The 25,553-nt window shown below is 31.7% G+C and overlaps 1 protein-coding gene across 4 annotated transcripts in view; it reads left to right on the plus strand.

The window, feature by feature from the left end:
• LOC142325967 (uncharacterized) overlaps positions 1 to 25,553 on the plus strand; it is a 434,412-nt gene that overhangs the window by 107,919 nt on the left and 300,940 nt on the right. For 3 of the 4 annotated variants that reach the window (XM_075367953.1, XM_075367951.1, XM_075367955.1), the window contains one exon: positions 10,951 to 11,009. The exons of the other annotated variant lie outside the window; for it this stretch is intronic. The gene's annotated coding sequence lies outside the window, so the exon portion shown is untranslated. The remainder of the gene's footprint in view (positions 1 to 10,950; positions 11,010 to 25,553) is intronic. 4 annotated transcript variants of the gene reach the window in all.

A 25,553-nucleotide genomic window follows, 5' to 3' on the forward strand; every position in this document is an offset into this window, starting at 1 on the left:
ACATTTTGAATACATTTTTTAAAATTTTTTGTCGCTATCATTGCTTATTACAGAATTTTTATAGAGTGTTTATGTTCTGATCTAATTCTGAATTATGACATTCAGATTATGTACGCCCGAAAATTCAAGATTCCGTTTTCCTGAAGGCTTTAGCTCACGATCGTTAATAGTTACTTAGAGTTGTTTTCCCGCATTCCTTTTCTTAGTCAGTGAGACAAATTTTTCACTGGTACATTTCTTGGAAACGACTTGTTTTTACATTAAAACATAGTCTTTCTCACACGTATCGATATTTACTGAATATATTACATTATTATTAAATAATTGGTTCATTGTTTTTAAGGTTATATTTTAATTGTTGAGCATTTTTGTAGAATTTTGTGTAAATTATTTATCTTAAGGGAGTAAAAAAATTAAATGGAAGGTGTTGATAAAATTTCGACTTTATTTGATCATTTTCCGGGTAGCATTTATTGTTTTCGAGCAAATTGTAAGAAAGCGTGTAGTCTATTTTTATATTATATATATATTTTGTGTGCTTGCAAAAAAATAAACGTTTTACACAAATTACCCGCACCGCCTTTTTTTTGTCGGTAAGTAGATCGATCAGACTCGTTGAATCCCTGAAAAGACATTTTCTAGAAAATAAAGGGTATATGTTAATTTTAAATATGAACTCGTAATGTTTTTCCATTCTGTGTTTTATTAATTTCCATTTCTATAAATACACAATTCTTTGTTAATGATTTCGATACCAATTTAAGGTATATTTTAATTAATTCTGAAAATTACCACTTTTTTTTGTCCGAATTGATGAGGATTTACCGTAAATTCACGATTAGCTAAGCCATTAGATTAAAATTGGATCGTTTGAGGTTTTGATGGTTCTTGTGAACATGCTAGACTATCTTGAAATATTAAGAAACCAAATCACATTGTACTATTTTTTTCCATGTTTCACCAAGTGGTAGTGTCTAGTTAGATAAAAAAATAAAGAAGTTTTTATTAGTTTTTTGAAGACGGATTTCCGTAATAAAAGGAAATGTATCAGTAAAAGTAATTAAGGTATAAAATAAGACCATCCTCGATTTTGATCGCTGTTAAGTTTAAATGCGAAACTCATCAGCGAAGATGTAACTCAAGTATAATACGTATCGTATAGATAATGTCAACGATGGAGATAGATTTAATTTGCAACTAACAGACAACAGAGGTGAATTCTTTACGTATCGTGACCAATAGATTACAATTATTAATCTGAAAGCTGCTATACGTTTCACATTTCGGTCGGTCCAACCAACCAATCTGTGGAGTCTCGGTACAGATTGTGTTCCTCCAAGTGGAAGAAAATCTGTACACCACAGTACTTCATTTTTAGAATTTCTGTATAGCTTGTGATACAATTTCAGTTCCGTAATTACCTATTGAAATTCATTGACGATATTAAAACTACAAATTAAAAATTTAACTTTTAAATTAAACATTTTATAAACGAATGACATGAACACATTGACTATTAACCCAGTGTGAAGTCGGCCAATCGGTCTGACAGGGCTACTAAGGTCATCCAACAATAGCGAGACATAGTGCGAGAATCCTTAGTACAATAAGTTGGGTAGTTTGTTTCTACCTACCGCCATAAAAGTGCTAATTCAGTCTGTAATACCGGGTGATTCAAAAAGGACTGTACAAATTTAAAAGCATATACAAATTTATTTAATTAACTTACAGATTCGGTTGAGGTGTCACTTCATATCAAAACACGTCAAGTTTTGACTCACGTAATTCATAAGTACCGAATTCGGCCACTAGTGCTGTCACCTGTGTTTTTAAAAACGGATACATTTACTGGTGTGGAACATGCTCGCTGTGTGTTTTGCTTTCACGTTTTGCAAATAGCAGTTGGAGTTTAACGTAATTTGCGTAGGTTACGGTAGGGAGCCTCCTTGTAGTCAAACAATTTACTCTTGGCACCAAATCTTCGTTAAGACAGGTTGTTCTGTTAAACATACAAAATCAGCAGGACGCCCACGCGTCCCTGAAGCTGCTATGAAACAACTCTGAGAAATATTTGCACGTAGTCGGAAGAAATCAACTCTATCTGCTTGCTTGAAACTCCTAATAACCAAAGTACCAATGATCCTATCTTGTTTACAACCTTTATATACGTCATTAGTATTCTATAGAAATATATATAATGCAGTGGCAAGATCTTAAGATCTCTGATAAATGGGAAGGATTTGTGTCGTCTACTTTTACCCAATATTATACGTACTACATGCTTCTGAACAATATAAACAAATTTAAAAACATTGTTGTAGGCTCCACCCTATACTTTAACCTTGAATCTGCAAAAACATAATACAGTGATTTCAGAACTCTAACAGGGCAATATTTTTTTTAAATAATGGAATTTATTTATAGAAACACGTAATTGCTCTTTGAGATTGGTAATATGGACGTTCCAGGATAGTCTACTGTCCAAAGTAATGCCCAAGTATTTCACAGAAGTAGCATGTGAAATATCCACGTGAACAATCAGAATTCACATTACATCCAAACGAGTGGCATTTAATACTTCCAACATTTTCTGTCATACTTTGCAAACTGACGTTCATGTAGCCAAATTGTCTTATTTGCATTTAATGAAATTCCATTCATCACAAGCTACCATATTATGACCTTATATCAGCCTCCATGTCATAAAAAAGAGCTGTATCATCTACAAAGGTGGTCATGTGCCCTCGAAAGAAGCCTCGACATAAATCATTAATATATACAAGAAACGGCACCGGCCGAAGTACAGATCCTTGGGGAACCTCAAATTACCTCATCCATCTCACTAAGACACACTATTAACTAGCTTGTTGTTATTTAACATTCAAATAAGACTTGTACAGTCTCAGATCGACCATTTCTGAGATGTGTGGTTAATAGAAACCCAACCGACAAAGAACACCGGTATCCACGATCTAGTGTTCAAATCCGTATAAAAGTAACTGGCTTTACTAGGACTTGTACCTTAGAATTCTCGACTTCGAAATCAGCTGATTTGCGAAGACGCTTTCACCACTAGACCAACCCGGTGGGTTACTCAAATAAGACTAAACCAGTTATTGCACACGCCTCTAATTCCAGCCGCCCAAAGGTTTATCAATAACTTCTCTCATTCAATTACATCAAATTAAAAAAATACAGAGAATGACGAGCAAGCGGTGTTTATACATCTTTCGGAAAAAATATCGATGAACCTAATTATGTAATTAAATTTTTTTCTACCTTCTTTTTAACTCGGCAGAGCACCCGCCTAGTCATATGAGCGCTTAGGGTAATTCTTGAGCTGATGTTCCTGTACCGGGCTGAACCGAGACGAGCGCTCCCTATAGGTCACTTCCCATTCGAACTGGAGTGCTACAGTAGATAATAAATTACGATATATCAAGGATACTGTGCTGCCATGGAGCCCTTTAATCTGGAATAACCGTCGGGAGGTCGTTATGAATAGAGCATATTTGCCGTTTATGAATTGGGCATACTGATCTTACTCGTGGAAAACTAATGAATCAGACCGATGCACTTGTTTGTGTTCGTTGCGACTGCCAAGTAACGATACACCACATCCTTGTAGATTGCGTGTGTTATGCGGAATTGTGTCTTAAATTTAAGTTTATCCGAGATATTCTTGGAAACAATATGAGAATGTTATCGAATAAAAAAAAAATCGTCCCATTTCATTTCATCAAATACATGGCCGATTTCAGCGTGTGCTTTGATGTAATCCGGGTCGGGTCAATTCATTGTAGTATTATCATATTAGTGAAGAACGGAGAATCAAGCCTATGGTAATTAATTGTAATGAAATATATTCTTTCTGCACTGCTTAAATTAAGATCATACTAATATGACGAATTTTTTCTATTCAATTTTTTCTTTTTTTTTGTCATTTACTTCGGAGTATATTTTTAAGTACATTTACGCTACATTTCAATTTACAATTATTAATTATTTCTTATGCTTTTCATTAGTTTCCGTACATCACTTTTTGTAAACTTTTCTATTGAAGCGCAATTAATCTTATCAGGTTTGGTACTTGTAATTATCTGAATCGATTAATTGGTTTAAGTTTATTTTTAAATGTAAACTCTTTTGTTGATGCTAAATAACTGTTTTATAAAATTGAGTTTATTTGTTAATAAGTACTAATAATTTCATATCTGAGTTAAATATTTAAATGTTCATATTACATTATTTTAAATAGAAGAATATGACTAGTTCTTATTATATATTTGTTTTTTAACTCTTAAAAAATATATTCCTGGTATCGGTTGCTCTACATAATAAATTTTTCACATATGGTTTCCGCAATATATTATTTTTGTACTCTATTTTATTTACCATTTCACTACAGTATTATAAATCAAACTCATTTATCTGTGACAGTGTTGTTATTTTATTTATTATGTTTTTCTTGTAGTGTTAACCAATTTTTGAAGGTGTTGTTATAATATATCTTATTAACAAGAACAAAAAAAAACTTTTTGATGAATCGCGCCGGCATCGATAATCATGTTAAACTATAGAATAACCAAAAGGAAGTTCTGGTGACCGCAATACTTAAAATTATTTATGAGTTGAGTTCATCGACCAGAACTGTATTCTGTATTTTGTTTTTTGTAGTATAAAAGTAGTTTTACTTTTTTTTATTAAGTTGTTATAAAAATTTTTGTCGAGAATTTGATAATTCGGGTTGAAATGATTACTAGATATTTAAGTTTTTATTTTTAGTTTTCGTTTGTAAAACCACCTTTTTGGACATATCGATAATTGCTTGAAAGAATTATTGATAAAACTCAATGCAACTGTACCGTTAAATTGTATAACAAATGGGTCTGATTCACGTACATCATATAATTATAATCAAAGTTTTATTTTTTAAGAGATTAGGTCATATACATATATGCGGGTATATTTATGTATACTTACAAGTAGTATTATCATAAACAGTTCCCGGTAGACTACAGAACTGACTTAAATTGCTGCTACTTCAAGCGAGAAAAATTGCTAAGCGGCATGTTTTTTTCGTATTCTACTCCTGTACTTTCAGTTTCCCATCTGTTAGTGTAACTGAAAGTATCACTGTCATTAAGAAAATTGTCTCCCTTCCTCGGAATTTTGTATTTCTGGATGTTTTCCGATGAATCCAAATTATTATACTCCATGAAATATTAAAAATGTATATTAAAAATGTCCTTTAAAACTCTTAGGTTTGCGCTCCTTTTTTTTATGTTTTTGGCTTTTATTTTAATATTTCTCAAAAATGGATTAATTTATCATCATAAAATTTGGGTAATTTGACATCTTGACTGTTACTGCAATTGGTTCTTCTTAATTTCTGAATTGGGAGATATGTGTAAGGGTAATAGATTAGCAAATGTAAAAAATGAGTGTTTGTTAACTTATCAAAAACTAACATTATTAAATATTTTTTATCGCAAAAAAAAAGAATTATACATTCTTAGTTTTGATCCTTTTACGTACTTACGTGTTAATACTTTTATGCTGTCGACTGGGAACTCTTTATTCGTACTGGAAGATTAGGAAATACTTGCACCCGTCTTCCTTAAAACCAGAAGTTCAATAAACTTTCATAAGGTTTGATTATTCCGTTCTACGTGTGGTTTTGAAAAAAATATTTTTAACTTAACTTGGGCACGCAGAGCAGGATAAATTCTGAATCTTATCTGGATCTTATCTGAAGTTTTATGTATGTCGGGTGCCGTGACGTTACTGTTCACGAAAATTGTGTATCCGTTTTAAGAACGAACGTCTCGTTCTACCTTACTTTTTCCGAACAGTGGAAGTGATTTCCGTTGTTTTTTTACCGATTGTAATACACAGTTAATTATAGGTGTGCAAAATCCTCGAAATTCAGGTGATGTTCGATATCTTTACTCTGTTTACTCTAGGAAGTGGCTGAATAACGACTATCATTACTTTCAAAGAAAGCAACTTCTGTTGGTGTTGGTTTACTTGCGTCAAAACTGAACTAGAAAGACTGGAACGGATAGTACGATGCAACAAATTAATTTACCCCATCTTTTTGGTAACGTTGTGTCAGATGTACGACCTCCGCTAAGTGGTAAATCACACATTTTAGTGATAATAATCCTCGCCCTTAATACTATAAGTTCTAATATTTTTGTGTTTTAATCTGTCGATTTTTGATACCTTTTAAACCCGGTATGCCGATTTGAAATAAATTTTTTTAAAGGTTTATATTTCCCTGTTATCTCTTCAGACAAATGCGCAGCGAAGAAACAAATTTCCCGCAGATAAGAACAGCGTCTATATCGAATTCCCCGCATAGATGGATTGTGCTCGTTCTAATGGAAATTGTTCTTTCTTCCCAGTCCCTTTTTAATTGACATTATGTGCTTACGCTTAAATGAAGACGTTAGGAAGGCTTCATTTCCGACACAGTTCAGTCGGAAAAAAAATCCGGTTTGCGGTACTAGACAAGCCTACCTACTTAACCTAAACCAGACGGTTAAGTAAGAAAATTTAGTTTTTTAGTATTCGATTGAAGATTGGTATCGTCTAATAAATATCGATCCATTGATTGTTTCCATCCATTGTGATCCATTGAAGGATTTATCAGGTTTTCCTAAGTCCATGAATTTATGCGGATTCGACTCGTGGTTTAAACGAAAATAAGTGTTAGTAGGCTCAGAAATTACATCCTTTCCTCATTAAACTTGCCTTGTTGGACCCTGTGAATAAACATGGGATTTAGAAGTATTAATAATTTGGGGCGGTGTTCATTAAAAAAGAGGACTGCGAAAATTCGTTGATGAGAGGGATCTCGTTCCAAAATCCATATCGTGTGTAAGGTTCGGCGGAATACGTCAGATATCTAGGAAATGAAAATTTTGGATGCGAAGTAGAAACATGCAGTTCCAGAATGAATATGCTAAACATATATTTTCGGTAAGTCGGGTACTGCTCCCGAAATTATATTGTATATGCTAGAAATTATATTGTTAGTGGCTTTTTAAATATCTTATTTCTTCTGTAATAACAAAAGAAACTAAATTAAAACATTACTCGAAAAGTCTGGTTCGAAGGAAAATCGGCAGTGCCGGTATGACAGTTAAAATCCATGAAAGTCCTTTCGAGAGAACCGGTGAAAAACGGTTTAATTAATTAGTTTACACAATTTTTATGTAACTTAAGTAGCTTGTTACTTAAAAGTTTTTGCAATTGAATTTAATAATATAGATTATTGGAATCAAGTGAATTGCCACCTGGCAGATAGACGAGTCCACATCGGCTTAGGGAAACTCAGCAAATCCTTCACGTCAAGATGTCAATTGAATTGTTTAAAATCACCTTTCTTACCATGAACCACCGGGTAGAAGTAGATGTGCTCGTCTGTTAACACAATTCCAATTACACTATTCTTAAATAATATATATATATATGGATGAGAAATGAGAAACAAACAAAGCATACGTTTCATAGAAGTTTAATTTTGCAATACTTTATATACAATATTTTTTGTTTTTCCACTGTCTGCGTAGATATAAAGGCTATCTGGTTTGCCGACTCGGGAACACGCAACATACAGTTGCCCATGTGAGAAGCAATCCGCATCAAAATCTAAACCACACAATTCTAAAGATTGATCTTGAGCTTTATTGATTGTGATTGCAAATCCCAATCGAATTGGGAATTGCAATCTCTTAAATTAAAATGGTGTATCGGTCGGGATTATGGGTATTATGGAATCCCGGTCAGGCATGGCGTTTTCATACGCTATAAATCATTCATATCATCTGAAGCAATGCATAACGGTGGTTTCGGAGGTTAGAAAAAACAAAAAAAACGAATACTTAGTTGTGTGGTTTCAGTGTTACTATTTGTGAATTTTTTTCTTTGCTTTTACATAGCAAAGAACGCTAAATGACCAAAAAACGATTGTTTGGTCATATATATATATATATAAAAATAACCTAACAAAGGATTTTTTGGTCATTATGTAGGGATATTATTTTCTGTGTATTTGGTTATTTGAACTTTTTTTGTTTGCATAGTCTTAAGTCTATCTGGGCTATAAGAAAGTTTATCTGGGCTGGCTTTTCCTTTTGTTTTGGTGTTTTTTTGTTTTTAAAAAAAAAAATACAGATGTTTTAGCTGTTAAATATAATTCAAAGAAATTTGTTACTTTATCAGTTGTGATTTTGTTTGCATTGGCAACGGCCATACGGGCTCTTTGTGATTGGTCGTTGTGTTTGACAGCGGCCATCTTGCATTGATCTGATTGGTTTTCCTTTGTTTACATTTCCATCTGATTTATTAGCCTCTTATTTATTAAAAAACTGTACAAATTAAAAATAGGTATATTTATTATAAATAGATGAAAACAATATTTGATGCGGGTTATATATCGTGCTAAAATTTTTTTAAAATAAAATACAGATGTTTTAGCTGTTAAATATAATTCTAAGAAATTTGGTCGTTGTGTTTGACAGCGGCCATCTTGCATGATCTGATTGGTTTTCCTTTGTTTACATTTCCAAATTAAAAATAGATCGATAGATTTATTAAAAATAGATGAAAACAATCTTTGATGCGGATTATATATCGTGCTAAAATTTGAGCTCAATCGGTGCAGAACATTTTGAGTTTTTGAAGCCGTAGACAAACGAACTTTACATTTTTATGTATATAGAAGATATATATATATATATATATATATATATATTGTTTCTCCGCTCCTCTTTTTTACATAATTTCGTAGCTACATTATTATTTTCATACAAAAAATTCTTATATTAACTTAATAGTTAATTGTACTGAAAAATTTGTAACATTAAAGTTTCTAATATACTAATTCTGGCACAATTTATTGTTACAGTTTTTTTTAAAGTTGAAGAGAAATTAGGTACTCCCGAGGAAAAAGTTGTATGGGAGTTAGCATCACATTATTTTAATTGTATTAAATGAATAAAAAAATATAAAATAAAGGCATTGTGCTGCCTATGAATAAGTAAATGAAATAATACTCATTACTTACAATAAGAATTAACATCCAACCTATGCCAATAAACCTTGACACCATCAGAATTGCATAACAATAGAAGAAATTCCTAGTATCTTAACAGTCCAAAATACCCAACGGAATTTTCTTACGTTTTGAGATGTATAATTTTCTTAAATTATATATCTTAATTAATGATATTTTAATAAGTATCATATATTGTTGTGGATTAGATATGTAGACGATTATTGGTCATATACAATCCAACTACAGATGACGAACATATGACTATTCTAAATATATTTAATTATAACAATAATAATGACTTAAAATTCACGTTTGAAGTGGTAACAGTATATATATGTCGATATGTATATGTTTGCCGATATCTGGCAAATGCCGATATTCTTCGGTGAATGTCAACACATACCAAATACGTCGGCAAAAGACCGAAATAGTTACCTATTCTGACCTTCGACAAACAGATAAGCTCTGATAGGGGTCGAAACGATAACCAGAAATAAAAAAAAATCACCCAATACCAACCTCTAAGGTAAATGGATTATGAGAAACATCTGAGGCGATTAATCAAATCCACGGCATAAAACACGCACTGACGGTGAAAATTGAATAAAAATATTTTTATAAAAAATTGAACGTTGTATTTTACGTCTGTATGTTGTATTTGCCCATTTTAATTTTTAAAATGCTGAAAATTTGATTAATTTTTTTTTTATAAATGCGGGGAGTTTGATTAATAATCGTCTCCGGTGTTGGAGAATAACAAACATAATTTGAATATTTAACGTTAATTAGTCGAGATTAGCGAGCGTAGGTTATGTTTGGTTTAAATTTAAACTTTCTTTTTTTACGAGGGTTTTTCGTAATTTATTTACCTTAGAAATTAGTATTCGGTGATTTTCTTAATGTCTAGTTATTCGACCGCCACCAGAGCTTAACTGTGTTTGTCGACATGTTACGACGATAGTCCGAATAAGCAAACATTTCATATTTAAATTTTAATATTACTTAATATTTTACTTATATTTCATTTAATTTAGTAATTTATTTTTTTAATAATATTAACTTAGTATTTCGTAATCAGATATTTCAATTTTCATTTCAAATATATAATAAGCTAATATTTCGGTTTTCCACGACGTATTTGGTTGATATTTGTCGACATTCACCGGAAAATACTGATATTCTCTAATTTCGGTCTTTCACGGTATCATACATTTAATGAACGAAGTATTGACGTTCAACAAATTACATTACAGCGAAAAACGGAGCAATTTTGTTCTTAATTTACCGTAATTTCTAAAAGTTTGTTTTCACATAAATTGGAATTAACTAAAATAACGTAGTAAAATACAAAATTTATCGATGTAAAACTCAGTTTTTTATTATTATTCGTTAGACATAATTATTTAACGAACTGTATTAACTTAGCAGTTTATAACTCCGTAACTGTCCGTTAGTAACTCGTTAACGTACAATTCCTCATTTCATAAAGAATATTATTATACATCTTTAAGAATTTTTGCATTCCTGAGGATAAACGAAAAAGAGAGCACAGTAAAACAATGTATGCGGGTTAAAAAAAGACAGTGGTATAAAAGAATTCTCGGAATTAATATTTCAAAATGACAATTTCGCATTAATTCGAAAGTGTTTGGTTAAAGTTAAAAAAAAAGAAAATGATTTAAAGTTGATTTATTTTAAAAATATTTTTACATGAATGAGATTATTAACGCTGTCGTCATCCGCGATAGAACGTTTTAAAATAAAGCTGTATAAAATGTATATTTAATTTTCTAATACATGTAGCCTTAAATATTTATGTGTATAAAATTAAAGTGCGGTTGCCTTAAATTTAACTTATGTGTACATTTTTTGTTTGTTTTTAGGTTCATCTATGATGTTCCTATCTCTTTTAGTGTCATTACTTTGTAGTCTGAACTAACAGGTGAGTAGTTTCATTTATTATACTGCCTATATCCGCTGAAATTAAAAGAGATATTACCTCTTAAATTATAACGGCATATATATGTCTTTTAGTGGGCAAAATTCCAGTTAGTAATTTTTTCCATGTTCATAAAATCTCTTCGGACTTTTTTATTACCCTACATTCTTTTTTTAGAAATATTTATCATATAATAATAATAGTTGGGTTTTTTTTTTAAATAATGACAGAAGGCGTAGTTGTAGCATTGTCACATTTGTTATGGTATAAATCTATTACTGACTGTTTTACGATATTGTTTTTTGGGGTTTCAAATTATCTTTTTTGTTCTATTTCATAAGATTTTAATGGACTGAATGAGTGAACGACATGGTTATTTTTATTTTAATTTCTTAATAAAAATTTATAAAAACTTTGTTTTTTTCATAGGTTTGTTTTAATTTCATATATTTTGCGGTATTCTGTTTCCATTCTTATTTAAAGTATGACGTAATTAATTAATTAAAAAAGTTAAATGGATAATTTGACAGTAAATTATGAATTAAAATAAAAATACCGAGCATCAAAAGAAGGCTAGCAAATATCCTATATGTAAAACAAATTTAACGTTGTCTAGATCTGTTATAAACATGGAGACGATCGAGGGCCATTTTTATCAGATAAATACCTGGCTCCAAGTCGGTTTTATTTTTGTATAATTCTAGATAGGAAACTGAATTCCCGGACAGTGTTATAGTAATGGCCTTTTCAAAATGTACAAACACTATGACAACAGTAATTCTAACACCTCTCCGCTTCTTTTGCACGGAATCCATTGAGCGTCTTTGCAAAATCTAAAGAAGGATTCGACCCTGTGGTAGAAGAGATCAAAAATAAAGAAAAGGGGTAAATGTGAAAAGGACGACGTTCTACTCGTAAAAGAACCACGAAACGAGCTATTTTGAAATCGAAATGTTTTGCCTAGAATAGGAGCACTGGTAAGCGATTTTTCATTGACTATTAAAATGGATGCTACAATATATTGCTGCTCCTTCAGATACTGAAGACTAGAGAACAGGTTCAGACTTCCTTAAAGAAAACTTTCGCCCGTCTCCAGGATTGTGTGCCGTGGGGAAGAGCCCGACTGATTGTTAATCGTCATCCCCCCTCTGGATTGTAGTATTGTTTAAAAGATAAAATAGTATAAAACCGAAGATTTAGATAAAATCCTCTACTGAATCTTGGCAAAATATTTACTAAAGTATCTCGATCAAGTATCTCTTAGTCTCCCGGCTAAGTGGTCCACACCGACGTTTTTTCTTAAATAAGGCGATCGTCCAAATAATTTCTCAGGCTTTATTTCGCGGTTTTCAGGGCAAACGTGAATTACTGTTACTGCATCGACTGTTGGTATGTAGGAGGAACAGCACGAATAGAAAGAGTTTTCTTTTTTTATAGTCTGTAATCGCCACAATTAAGTTTTATGTATTCTGTAAAAATTGCACTTTATTCCAGTAGTATTATTGAGCGAACACCCTTTTCCTGTTTATAATTCCCGTTTAAAAGTACTTTTATTTTATACACTTAATCAGTACTTTTCAGTTTTGGTAATAAGGGTTTTAAAAAATGGTGTCTACTATCATCCACCATTCTTTTCTTTGAAAGTCGGTGTCACTAGCGTGGTTTAAACTAATCGTTTGTTAGCGTCGTGCTGCAGTTGCAGAGCTCAAAGGTACCACTCGAACATAATCTTTCCTTCTATCGTAATCTTTGTTTCTTCCTTTTCATCATCTTGTCCATTTTTTCTTTCCTATGTTAGTCCTTGACTTAACTTTTCTTTTTTCTTTTGTGCGAATAGGCAAGTACCACCAGAGGCTCACGCAGATATAATTTTTTAGTTTTCTTTCTTTCTTTTCAGAATTTCTTCATCTGTTATGATTTGATCTTTTTATTTACAGCTGGGATATTTAATCCAACTGGGATTTTTCTGTTCCACAGGTATGTTGAAATTGTACCAGAAGTTTCTAAGCTAATCTGTGTTTGAGAAACTTTCCCGAGTTGGATTGAATTTTAACATTTCTGTATTCATTTGTTTGATGTAACCTTGATGGTTTTTGTATTTCCAAATTTTATCAGAGATTTATTTATTCAATCTAGATTCATTCTTCCTCATTATGTCCCAAGAAATTTTTATCTTCAACAGTCTGTTCCTATTGTATTGATATTTTGATAAATCTCTCTTTTTGACTTATAAGTGTTTCAAATCCATATATTTTTCTGAGGACTCTCTATTTTTAATATTTTTTTCTAAATTGTTAAAGTAAACTGTTTCTATACCATAAAGAATTATTTACTGTTTTGTAACGTATAATTTTGGCATCGATGGAGTAGCATAAATTTTCTATATTTATTATTATTTTTAGATTTTTAGAATGTATTGTCAGAAAAAAGATATGGAAATTATTTTTAATTACAATATTCTCCCTTCAATTTTATATCTATATATATAAAAATGTTAAGTTCGTTTGTGTACGGCTTCAAAAACTCAAAATGTTCTGCACCGATTGAGCTCAAATTTTAGCACGATATATAACCCGCATCAAAGATTGTTTTCATCTATTTTTAATAAATCTATCTATTTATTTTTAATTTGGAAATGTAAACAAAGGAAAACCAATCAGATCAATGCAAGATGGCCGTTGTCAAACACTACGACCAAATTTCTTTGAATTATATTAACAGCTAAAACATCTGTATTTATACATAAAAAAAAGATTAAAAAAAATTAGCACGATATATAACCCGCATCAAATATTGTTTTCATCTATTTTTAATAAATCTATCTACCATTTTTAATTTGTAATTTGTACCTGTTTTTTTAATAAATAAGAGGCTAATAAATCAGATGGAAATGTAAACAAAGGAAAACCAATCAGATCAATGCAAGATGGCCGCTGTCAAACACAACGACCAATCACAAAGAGCCCGTATGGCCGTTGCCAATGTAAACAAAATCACAACTGATTAAGTAACAAATTTCTTTGAATTATATTTAACAGCTAAAACATCTGTATTTTATTAAAAAGAAAAAAACACCAAAACAGAAACAAAAGCCACCAAGAAGGATGACTTACAGTAAATAAATTAAAACACCCAACTTTCTTATAGCCCAGATAGACTTAAGACTATGCAAACAAAAAAAGTCGAAATAACCAAATACACAGAAAATAATATCCCTACATAATGAACAAAAAATCCTTTGTTAGGTTATTTTTTTATATATATATATATGACCAAACAATCGTTTTTTGGTCATTTAGCGTTGTTTGCTATGTAAAAGCAAAGAAAAAAATTCACAAATAGTAACACTGAAACCACACAACTACGTATTCGTTTTTTTTGTTGTTTTTTCTAACCTACGAAACCACCGTTATGCATTGCTTCAGATGATGATATGAATGATTTATAGCGTATGAAAATGCCATGCCTGACCGGGATTCCAACTCGGAACCACCGGATTAAAGTCCGAGACGTTACCACTCGCGCCACGGAGGCCGGCAAACATATTCGTTAAGACCCGAATAAAAACACGACTTACCAATATGGCGTTGTGTGTCAAACCAATTTTATACGGACTATAATTATTTTTAATACGCGAAACCCTTTGCAATGATTGATCATTAACTTAAACCTCTTAAAAAATTGTTCCTTTTGAACTAAGCCACATTTTGATATCATTGTTTTTCTATAACACGGCTGGAATTCTTTTCGTTTAATGATAAGAAGCGTTGTCGAAGACAATAACCGAATTCTCTTCCAACGGACATAATACACCGCTAAACTATTTCTAAATAATTCAAATTCGTGTAATTTTTTTACGAATCGGGTTTTTATCAAAATCTCACTTTTTTCTCAATTAACCTACGGGGTTTTGTTTTCTTTGGAGACCGTAATTCATTAGTAGATTCATACTCGAGAATCACGTTGTACACTGAAGCAGCACAACTTCTACTTACGTTAGCAATTTATTAACATCTGAAATCAACGCCGTTTGATCATTCTGTAATTTGTAAGCATTACTCTGCTTTTGTAAGCATTTAAAATGATGTGTTTTTTCGCACGATTTAGGGGCTTTTTTCACAGCCCACAAATCTTTATATAAAAAAATGTTAACTTCGTTTGTGTACGCTTCAAAAACTCAAAATGTTCTGCACCGATTGAGCTCAAATTTTAGCACGATATATAACCAGCATCAAAGATTGCTTTTATCTATTTTTCGCATCAGTCACATACCCGCGACCGCTAGAAAACAGTTTTTTAACGGTCAGCTGTGTACCAGTGACCGCGCCATCTGCCGGAAGCGAGGGGAACACTCGCCATACTAGCTAACGACAACCGCAGTCACATGTGAAACAATACCTGTTCCCAATTACATTTTTATTAACAAAAAAAAACCTATCCACTTGCATCTGATTCAGATTATTATACAATCTGAATTACTACAATCCGATAATTATTTTTGGATATTTATTTTGTACAACGGTATATTAGTTTACACTTAATTTTGATATTGTAGTAACATTAATTTGATCAGATTTAAAACTCCTATTTTATATTTTAACTAAATTTTTTTTATCGATTTTCTATTACACATTTCAACATAACACTTTTTTAATCTTTTGTTAAGTTTGTTTACTTGTGTGATTTTGTTTAATAATAAGTAAATGTTTATGTGCTATGCGTGACAAAGTCGTATTTACCCTTGAAATTTAGAAAGTGTATTTTCCTGTGCATTTTTTTTAAATGTGGCTAGAGCAGAGATCTTTTATTCCTGCGTTTTAAATTCTGTTTCTTGAAATGTTTATGTACTGAATTTTTTCTCTTCATTCGGAGTTATTCGTAACCGTGCGGTTACTTGGGATTTTAGTTTCTTTCCCCCACCATACATTTCGTTACGCTGAATTTATAAATGTCACCGCAATAGTTTTATTCAATTTACCTTTGGCTGGATCTCAATTGATTTATATCGATCAAGAAGTTGCCGTCGTCATTTCGTTAATTTAGCCGATGCTTACTGTATAATCATTAGATGCTTTGTTTAATCTATTAACGTTTCTTAGATATCGAAGCTTATCCCTTTTTACGATAGACGCCCTTGATGTATAATTTTCTTTTTATTTCTAGGTACGTACAGAAAAACTCAACAATTAATAATTAATTAGTGCTTGTGACTTTTCTTCAGTATTTTACCCGAATTCTTTGATCGAGGATGATTAACCGACTTCATTTTTGTTATCGACCGTTAGTTTTAATTTCTTAGCAGAAGTGCTAGTCTCCGAAATTATGTTTATTATTTTATAAATTTTAGATCGTGTGAGGTGTGATGTGTCAAAATAATTTGGTGTTGAAATACCGTTACTATTCCGGTATTTGTGATGTATATGTTCCTCTGAATTTTTCCATTGGCATCGCATCAAAAAGATAAAAACCAAAAGGAAAAGGACTTCGCTCCCTGTTGACGATGATGATATTTGTTGTCACATTTAAAGCGGTAGATAAATCGTTCAGTTTTTAGTCGATTGTACCGTCTTAATAGATGTTTTTGTTTCAAAATATCATCAAAATAATATGTTTGGACCGGTATTGTGAAATCGGTTGGACTTTAAAAATACTTGATTCCTATTGTTTTAATTAAATAAAAATTTTATTGATCATCCCGCGATTCAATTTATTTTACAGTTAATTAAAATGAAATTTTATTTATGTAATTTAGAAATAAGCTGTAAAACTTGAAAAGTATTACTTTCATACGAAGTTTTATTTTAAGATGCGTTTTTATTTATCGTATCTGTCCGGTGGTTTTTTTTGAAACGTAAATTTTATGTCGTATCCTTACGCCTTGTGTATTTCGGGGGACATAAAAAGAAATCCTTCAGTGTCTATGTTAGGAGATTATTGGCATTTTGTGTGCGGCTATCTTATCCTAAAACATTATTGAAGTTTGTTAATCGTTTCTTTTATCCTCCTCACAAATTCTGATTTATTTATATTCTTTTGTGGCATAAAAGTTTTTGTAAGTCGTTTGGTAATGCTTATTTTAAAAATTATTATTTTATTTTATTAAATGATATTAAGCTTTTTTTTTAACGCTGAATAAAGCTTGGGATTCAGCTAATAATAATTTTCATTCCTACACGTACATCTTATAGTTTAAAACATCTGTAGTCGTTTCACTTTTTCTATTATTTATTATGTATAATTTTTTGTTAAATTTTTATATTTTGGTGTGAATGTACACCTACCTTTTGTGAATTAAACGCCAAAATGAGTGGTTTACTCCTCTTTTTGGTCCTTCACCAAAAAGTGTTTTACCTTTTGATCAAAAGGTATATGACACCTCACGCATGTGTGTCATTAACACGAAGTACAGCCGATAATTTTGCTACACGATTCGGCCGCACATATCCGATGCAACTTGAATCGCTCATGTGAACCTATTCCAACACCTTCATACATTTGACGGTCTATGATTTTTATTTCTTTCCTCAATTAAAGTGAGATGTTAAGGTATTCATTTTATCACGGATGATGAACTGAGGTCGCAGGGAGACGTGGATCACGGAAATAACCGCCAACATTTTTCATTGACGGAATGAGAAAGCTGGTTCCTATGGCACAAATATGATGGAAAAGTAAATTTTTAATTATTTTAACAAGTAAAAAGTAGTTTTTGCTATATTTGTTTTCATTAGTTAGTTATGAGAGATTGTGGATTACATTTCAGCCAACACTCATATTCATATCTTACGATGCGAAGGGCCGCAGAATGATTTAATTTAACATTTTTTAAGTAAGTGTATGTGCGTGCGCGCGCGCGTATGTGTGTGACTAATTACGAAAACTTATTCGTCTACCAAAGTAAAATTTGAAACTATAATTTCCTGAAGTATATCGATACACATTGATTTTAATTAATGAAAAGTCGAAAGTCAAGAAGAATTTTAATTCTTAGAAGATGTGATAGTCATATACTGAAAATGCCACCGCAAAAATAATGAATTTGGAAAAACGTTTACCTCAGATATAATGTAATTTAGATCGGGGACTAATTGTATTATAAACACATACTGTCTCCACTGAGTAGATGAAGATTCTGCTTTATACGTAATAAAAGTAAAGTGTTTTTGTTCATTTTTATTTGAAAGTGTTTTAAATTTAAATTAGTTTGTAGGGTTTTACAAAGTTTCAACTCGCATAAGAGTACTATTTTACAATTGTTGTACGAACTTTAGCTTGCCTGATGTATGCGGTCGTTAATGTTATCATTCTGTTTGGAGGTCCATTTAACATCCGTGTCGTATATTCCCTTCATTTTGTTTCTATGAGGTTTGTATCAGCGATGACGTTTGCTTTTTACATTATCGTACAAGATAAGAAATACCACTTTACTTTTCAAATGCAAATATATTTTAAATGGTAATCTTAAAAATGCCTGTGTAAAAAGATGAATTTTTCGATGAAATTTTATAATGACAGAAGCTAACGTAAGAATATGGAGTATTAAGGTAGAACACTCAGTTTTTTTAATAATAGTGCTATTTGGTGAAAATTTATGTAACTTTTCCCGCTTCATATCAATAACTTTACGTACGAAAAAGAATGAAACCCAAACACAACTTTTACCTTCTGAAAGCAAAGCCGATAAAAAATAAACCAGTGACAATACACATTCGCTCTTGGATGTCAATTACACTTAAATTACACCTCCCCTACAGATTACCTCAGTAACTAACTAATCAGAATACCGCATTTTCCTGACCAATCACAAGTACGAATGATTGACCGATCAAAAAGTTTCTACTTCACTCCAATCACAACGTTAATGAAACTAACCAATTATTAGGCATTAAATTCCAACCAAATCATAAATCCTGTTTTTTAACTAATCATAAGATTAGCAATTGGAATACAACAAATTTTGACTAATCATATACACCGTCTCTGAATGCTGTTAACACTACATCGTATTCAGTCACAAAATTTTACATTTTATCAAACGTAAAGTCGGAGGACCATCCGGACAACAATTAATTTTGACCAAACGTAAGAGGGAGAATCATAAACATTTTTTTTATCCGATAAGCATAACAAATATTTTTGTTAAGTCAAAATCCATTTACGATTCAATATTTGTATTTGTCTACTCTACCCACTGTATACATATTTTGTACAGGGTGTCCCATATAAAACGCAACCCAACCTTATATTGGTAGGTATTGAAATAATAAAAAGGCATGTGTAAATTTAAATGTAATTTTTATTATTACCATCCATTACCTTACATTTAGAGTAAATGTTGGAAGTGGCCGCCATCTCCTTGAATACAAGCTTTAATTCTTTTTACAGCGTTTCTTGCAACTTTTTCCAAAGTTTGTGGCTGGATATTTAATACAGCTTCTTCAATATTGACTTTCAAGTGTTCGTGGTTTGTTGCTGTAGGCTTTTTCTTTGAGGTAATCCCATAGAAAGAAATCCGCCGCAGTCAAATCTGGAGATCTTGATGGCCACAAGCCTCGACCGATAACACGATTACCAAAGAATTCCTCAACGAAATTAGAAGTTGAACCTGCGTAGTGCGATGTCGCACCGTCATATTGTAACCCCAGCAGTATCTGTCTTCCTCTTCCAAGAGTGCAATGAATTGAAATAAAATATCCTGATATCGTTCTGCATTAATGGTGTACTCGAAAAAAATAGGACCGATTATTTTCTTCCGCGATATCCCAATCACCCAACTTCTGCGGGTGTAATTGTTTTTCGTGATAAACGTGGGGATTTTCAGCACTCCAAATTCTACTGTTTTGGCTGTTTACGTAACCATCCAATTGAAACCGTGCTTCATCAGTGAAAAATAACGAATCCATAACATTAATTCCCTGACGCAGAAATCGACGGAACCATTGATAATATTGTAGCCGATTTTCTTTGTCGGGCTCAAGAAGTTGATGAACCGTTTGAATGCGATAAGGTCGTAATTGTAACTGTTTGGTCGCCCAATGAACAGTTAATTTAGACAAATTAATTTCAGCAGCCAAACGTCTGATCGATTTATTTGGCGAGGCGAGTAATCGGTCTTTGATTTCAGTGACATGGTCGTTAATGTTATCATTCTTTTTGGAGTCCATTTAACACACAGATCGTATATTACCTTCATATAGTTTCCATGATGTTTGTTCAGTGTTGACGTTTTCTCTTTACATTATCTATTTTCCTAACCTATTGTAGTGTGAAGCTAGACCGTCATACCTCTGGTCTGTAATGTAACTAGACATTCTGTTATCAGATCGCAAATAGTTTCTGCATCCTAATCACGATTTTATTTACGTCGTCCATCGTGTAATGAGTGTATCCAGATTTTTCAACTTTTTCTCTTACATTGTCACCCCATTCTGTTTTTCAGCTGTTACTATGTCTATTTTGAAGTTTTGAACCACCAAAAAGTTTGTATTACCGAATTAAAAATTATTGTACCTAAGCAATGCTTTTTCTTCGGACCTCTTCACCTTTTTTTCTGAAATTCCTTTTGATATATTTACGAGGTGTTTGTGAGCGGTTTAATAATTATTCTAATTTTACTCACACGGCAGTAAAACTAAAAAAACATTTAAAATCTGAAATGAAGAAGGTTGTGTTACCGGGAATTATTAAATTTCATGAATACAAAACCTTGAAGTTTATATTTAACGATATATTTTTACTAAACGGGTTATTTTAGCTGATATACGCAGTTTAAGTACTTTTTCATTCTTTGTAGGTTTATGTTTTAAAAACAACTAGATCATAAAAAATTAAAATGCAATCGTTATCGTATTTTTAAAGGTCCGATTTATAATCGACTAAAAGTGCAGTAGTTAAATGCGGTATTTAGATTTTTACTACCGAAATTGTGTCATCAAACGTTTTCCTTGCCGTTTTAACAACCTGTTTTTCATCTCCGACTTGTGCTACACTTCTTGTGACAAGTCAGTCTGAGAATTATACAAACAACTTTTTTATTGCGTTAGGTGTAGTTATTTATAGACTTTTTATTATGATTTTTAACATATATTAAAAGAAAAACTGCTGCTGAAAAAATAAACATAGGTTTTTAATTTAATGTCCCATAAAAATGAAATAATTAAAAGGATAAACAAAAACAAATCAAAAAGAAAATAATGGGTATGTAATGTGGGCGTCTAAGTATGATGTATTCGGACGGTGATGTTTTTTTACCTCCTCCTACTTGTAAAAAACGTATTATTTATGCCAAGTATTATTCATTGTAAAGCCTGAAAAACTGACAGTGGTGTTACGTAATTGATAAAATTGTTTGGAAAATTGTCATAAATTTTTATGTTTTGGAATAACACATTATATCTCTTTTTTAATGGTAATTTAAAAATTATCTTTAACCTTTGTGTCGTTGTTTTACCGATTTATATGTATTTACACCGATTAAGTACGGAACAGCAGGAAGATATCTGCTGGATCTCCAGTCATATTAGAATTTCAGGCAATAAGCGCACTGATCATGCGGCAAAAGAGGCTTATTTGCAGCCTCCTTTCACTAATCGCGTTGTTTCGAACGATCCTATCTGTTTTCTGAAAAGGGTGGTTTGTGATGAGTGGCAGAGTAAATGAAATGCTACCGTCAGTTATAAACTTCGACCGGTTAAGGTCACTGTGTTACCCTGAAGCTCTTCGTGTAGGAATAACCGTCGTGAGGAGATTATTATTTGCCGTTTGGGAATAGGGCACACCAGGTTCACTCATGGATATCTGATGACTCAGATTGATGCACCCGTTTGTTTGCTGCGACTGCCAAATGACGATATACCGCATACTTGTGGACTGTGTCTGTTATGCGGCATTGCATCGGAAATTTAAATTTTGAGTCTAACATCAGAAATATCTTGGGAAACAATTTGACGATGTTATCCAATGTTGTACGTTTTCAAGGGTCGTCCGTTTATTTTCAAATATTTGTGTTTTCTGTAGTACGTTTCAGCTATTTTAAGCCATTTGGCGCATGGTAAATGGTAAATTTATTGTTTTAATGTAGGTTATTAATGTAATATCTCTTTACGGTTTTGTTTTTAGCACACGTCACAGGCGTTTTCAATTTATGCTGTGTTTAGTTTTTAATTTAAGTCTTATTTATCTACTTACGAATTTGAAGAAATGTAAAGTTAGGATAATCGGTTTAGACGGTAATTATCGGTTACATCCATAGATAAATACCGTATCGGTGTCATAACGTTTGCGTGTATTTCAGATGTTCCGGGTACGTCTAAACTTAAGAAGTTTTGAATTCTCTGAAAAAACAATATTTGTTTGTTATTTCGTGATTTTTTGCAGTCATTTCCGCCGTAAAGATTCCCGTAATCAACCATTATATGGTCTTCTATTCCTTTTATGTCAATAATAATTTTATTTAGCCTACTTTTCGGTAGTGTTTTTGACGTAATTGTAATGGCAGCCGGGAAAGTCTGTGTCTACCTTTGTATTTGGTAAGCAAATTACCAATAACCGAGAAAAAATTTTAATTTATAGAAAAATTTGACAAAAGCTAAAATTTTTATGCGTGTAAATTATATTTATTTTTTTAATAAAATAAAATACACATGTTAAAAAATTAAAAAAAAATGGTTCCGATTCGGTTGGTGGGCGCCCCGTATCTTCGGAATTTCATGCACTCTGATTCATGGCGAATATCAAATCTACCAGCGATTTCTTTTTTAAATCGATTGGGCTGTGCGGAGTGGTGCCTAAACAGATTGGCAAACTTCTTTGGAATATATATTCGGGCTGTAGATGCAATTTCCCATTATTGGTATGGCCTTCTCAGAGTTTTTAACAAAATTTGTACTAATCTGTGATATAAGCGTCCTTGTGAAGCGAGACTGCTTATATAGAATAAATATGCATTTTCAAAATTTTGAATATGATTCTGTATAATAATATTCACTTTTACTGGTTTTTATTTATTTTTACTTTTAGTGGAGAATGATAATTTTTATGTTTAAAAGAAATTTATGTATTTATTATATTAATTTATTTAGGTTATTTTTGGTGTGTCCTTTAAAGTATTACAATTGTTAGTTAAACTGACATGTTTTACTACAGTGTAAGTTGCCAAGATATAAGATCGTATCGGTGGATTTAACCTCTGTATAATTGGAATACAACGACTTAACTTATCTGTCAATCGATAGACTAAAGATTGTCCCTATCTTTTTCTCCGTCAGTGTGTTGATTGTCGTCCAGAAAGTTAAAAAAATAAATAAACTATTAGTGAATGAAACGATATAATTATTTACTTTTTTTTGTAACATCATATCGTTATTTGGAAATCAGTTACGTAAGTTATTCTTTTTTATATACGTTGAAGGGTTATTCCCATTCTTGTGTTTGTATAAAGGGAGAAATATATACCGTATTGTTTAATGTATTAATTAAATTATAAAGAAGTTCGTTTTAGTTTCGACTAGTAGTGCGTCAGTTAAATATTATCTTATGTTGCGTAGAAGTCGTACCCAAAATTTGTAAAATTTATAAAAAATATCTGCAACCGGCTAAGATTCCGGTTTACAGGTCTAAAGAACGAGCTCTGGAATTAACCCTTTTGACCGGCGATCGGGTCAAAATAATCTCGAGCGGCGATTAACATCGATATTAATAATATCCATTCTACTGAAAACAATCGATATAGTACTAAGTTGTTTCTCGTTAGAAAAAGTTACAACAATTAATTAATTACAAATCGGTTTTCCATATTTCTGTTGGAGTTTATTAGTTGGAAAGCGTATAAAAACTTTATAATACTAGAAGCACCGGTCGACGTCTTTTTCACTGAAAGTAAATATACGCTACGGAATACATAATTGTTTATTACTGGCATTCCGGTGATTTGGCATGCTAATAAATACATACATCCCTTCGAGAAAACGGTGGGATGTTGTTTTCTCGCTTCATTTTTCTAATAACACCGGTGTGGAATATTTGTTTTTGAGGTTGATTGTGTCGTTTTCGTAAGCGGGTTTTCTCATTTCAGACTGCCTACAACCTTTGCGGTTTTATTTGAAACAGATTTATGAAAGTCTCTATTTATTGCCTGAATCTCACTTAAATAGTACTTTATTAAAAATTACACCTGTTAATTAGATTTGCGTTTATTTTATTTTTGTATCCCATCATGTTACTTTTTAAACAATAGTTTGTTTTAAACCGTACAAAATTTGAATGCACTCGGTCTATAACTTTGTAAGATATGGATAAATTTCTGATTTGCTAAGAAATAATTATTAAAATTAATACGGTCTTCTCTCAAACTTTCCCCTCGCAATCTGTCCTAGAATCCATTTAAATAAATGTAGACATATTAGTTAACCTTTCACGTTCATTTATCACTTTGCTTTTCGTCGTAAATAGATTAAACGCATTTTCCAGTTACCAGGTTATTACATCTCAACTTTAAACACAGCCGATTATATTGTTATTTAGGATCGGTATATCGGTAAAAATAAAGGTTGAGAACAAATGAAGGTAAGGTTGTCTTATGTTTGTCATAGCCAGTAGTCTTTGGAAGTTAAGAAAACACCTGGGGAACATCTGACCTAAATCCAGTGGCAAAGCGAGATCGGATTGGATTATCGGTTGTGTACTGTCGCCAAAACTGTGTCTGGGCGTCGGCCAAAGTAGCACTCCCACCTCCAGCAACCCTCTCTCTCTGTTTTTTTTTTTTTTTTTTTTTTTTTTTTTTTTTTTTTTTTGTTTGTGAGGATGTAACAAACTTCAACATAAGTTTTAAATAATTTGACTTGAAGGTCAACGTTATTTATTTACGTAATTTCGCTTTATTTACCTCTTGAAGATTTATAATTAACTTCTTTTTTTTTCTTTAATTTTTTAATTCCTACCTTTCTTTGATTGTTGATGTTGTTCATCAAAGATCTATTCAGATGATAGCTAACCCGGATAATTTGTTTGGCGTTCGTTTCCTCTAAAAATGTATCACAAAAGATGTAATTTTGTTTTCCTCATGTTGACTATTATGATTCCTGATAATACTTGCTCAAAAGTAAGAGAAAATTACATTTTTTCTCTTCTTTTTTTTTTTTTAACATTTTGTCATAATTTCGTTTTGTTTTCCTTTCAATTTATTTTATCTACAAATTTTTATATGTCGTGATTATCTCGTATTTCTTCTGTTTCTATAACTTAATATTAGAAGCACTGCATTTATTTTCTGGAACATTCTTAAAGCGTAACATTTACCTTATTCTGTAATTACAAGTTACGTAAGAAAATTGTGTTTGGTTAGTAGTACACTACTACAGCTTGAACTTTGATTAGTATTTTAAATATTGCTTATTTAATTGCGTCTTCAGAAAATACTTACAGATTTTTTTTTTTTGAAATGCCGTGTAGATTCCTATTTAATAATTATTCCCATTTATGAGTTTAAATGTCTGTACGAATTGACTAACGGTTGTAAAAAAAAGTATAAGAAACTTCTTATAGTTTCTT

Source organism: Lycorma delicatula, chromosome 6, assembly GCF_047948215.1.
Source record: "Lycorma delicatula isolate Av1 chromosome 6, ASM4794821v1, whole genome shotgun sequence".
Taxonomy (NCBI): Eukaryota; Metazoa; Arthropoda; class Insecta; order Hemiptera; family Fulgoridae; genus Lycorma; species Lycorma delicatula.